Source organism: Chiloscyllium plagiosum, chromosome 8, assembly GCF_004010195.1.
Source record: "Chiloscyllium plagiosum isolate BGI_BamShark_2017 chromosome 8, ASM401019v2, whole genome shotgun sequence".
Lineage (NCBI taxonomy): Eukaryota > Metazoa > Chordata > Chondrichthyes > Orectolobiformes > Hemiscylliidae > Chiloscyllium > Chiloscyllium plagiosum.
Genome location: NC_057717.1, coordinates 18,808,852 through 18,810,483, shown reverse-complemented (window position 1 = coordinate 18,810,483; position 1,632 = coordinate 18,808,852). Strand labels below are relative to the sequence as shown.

The 1,632-nt window shown below is 45.6% G+C and overlaps 1 non-coding gene across 1 annotated transcript; it reads right to left on the bottom strand.

The window, feature by feature from the left end:
• Positions 1-758: 758 nt before the first annotated feature.
• trnal-uaa lies at positions 759-840 on the bottom strand. The gene has a single exon. It is a non-coding gene; the product is annotated as a tRNA-Leu (tRNA).
• Between the last annotated feature and the right edge of the window lie 792 nt (positions 841-1,632).

Here is a 1,632-nt window from a genome sequence, read left to right as displayed (position 1 = left end):
ATCATCCACACTTTCCATTTCTCAGTTATTACTCCTTCAGAACATTACTATCTATTTAGCACTTGTCTCTGGATTTAAGATTCAATATAAATATTTTCATATTTTTATCCTCATCTTTAGGTCGCCGAAGTGATTCCCAGTCACTCTGGCAGACGGTAAATCAATTGGGAAATTACCTAAGGAAACACAAGCATTTCTGTTTGGCGTGTAAGGAATCCCACCTGCTGACGAGACAGAGTCCTCACAGTCAGCACTTTCTCTATCCTTCCTGCCAACAACTTTTCCCACTTCTTATTGGCGAGACAGGAGTTGTGTTTATCTTCTGAAGAGTTTCCATTTTAAAGTGGAATTGTTGTCCCTCTCACACGGGAAGAGCCGTTCCTGGGGAAGGATTTTCCAATGTGCTGTGTCCATGTGCAGCTTCAATCAGCGGTTGAGCAGGAAGTCGCTGTAGCCGCTTTATGTTGGCAGCGGGGCCTTGGAGAGATTGAGGCCACATCCAGCTACAGACCCGGGTGAGTTCTCCTGGTTGCAGTGTTGGTACATGGTTTGTCTCAATGCTTGAAGTGAGATCATTGAGGCTCGGTGCTAAGGGCGGGCTCGAACCACCAAACGTTCAGGCAATTTGAGACACAGAAACTGGCAGAGTGGTTGAGGAGGCTCATACTGCTTTCAGAGTCAGTGTGGATCAGAGGCCTGAGGCCCTACACAGGTTCAGGCTATATTCAACTGTCTGCACTAGAACAGTGCCACGATCCTGGTAGCGGTGGGATTCGAACCCACAACTCGATAAAGACTGGAGCTTAAACCCACTGCCTTATACCACTCGGCCACGCTACCCTACAACAACAAACCGTCAAAATTGTCATTACTAGTGTTTCAGCATCGCTTCATTTCAGGCACTAACAGATCGCGCATTCAGTCACGAACGTGGTGCAATTTCGAAAGTATTTGAAAGGGTTTGCACTGTTTGGACCATGGCACGAAGCTGAATAGGCTTCGACAGTTTTCCCTGGAGCTTCAGGGCTGAGGAATGGCCTTCCAGAATTTTATAAAGACATGAGGCAGACGGACAGAGAAAAGAGTCAGGGAGTAATTTTTCACAAGGCACATGAGTTCAAAGCGAGATAACATTGGCTTAATGTGAGAACAGTAACATTTAAAGGGGATTTGAGGGACACTTGCTTTGCAAACAGACATTTCCGTGTGTACAGAAAGAATTGCCATATTTACTGGCAGAGACTGGTGCGCTCACAACATTTCAAAGGCATCTGAAAGGTTTCAGAGAGATAACGGACAAATTTTGGCAAATATGGTTCGATTAATTTCGGTTATCTGTTTAGCAATGGCAAGTTAGATAGCAGGGTTTGTTTCCGTGCTTGGCAACTCTGAGACGCTCCAGAAGCTGACACCAGCTTGAATAGACCATTTACTAAAAAAACGCGTGCTGTTTGTTACTCAGCGCGTTTGGCTATGTTTCCTGGAGGTTGGAGTTTGGCCTGAAGAAAAATACCACACAAATTGTTTTACCCCCTCTGCACTCCAGCGAATCCAAAAACTGACAGATCTTAGGGTGGAACTGAAGCAAAACAGAAAAGGCGGAACCATTGCGAGACACACTGGCATGCTGAG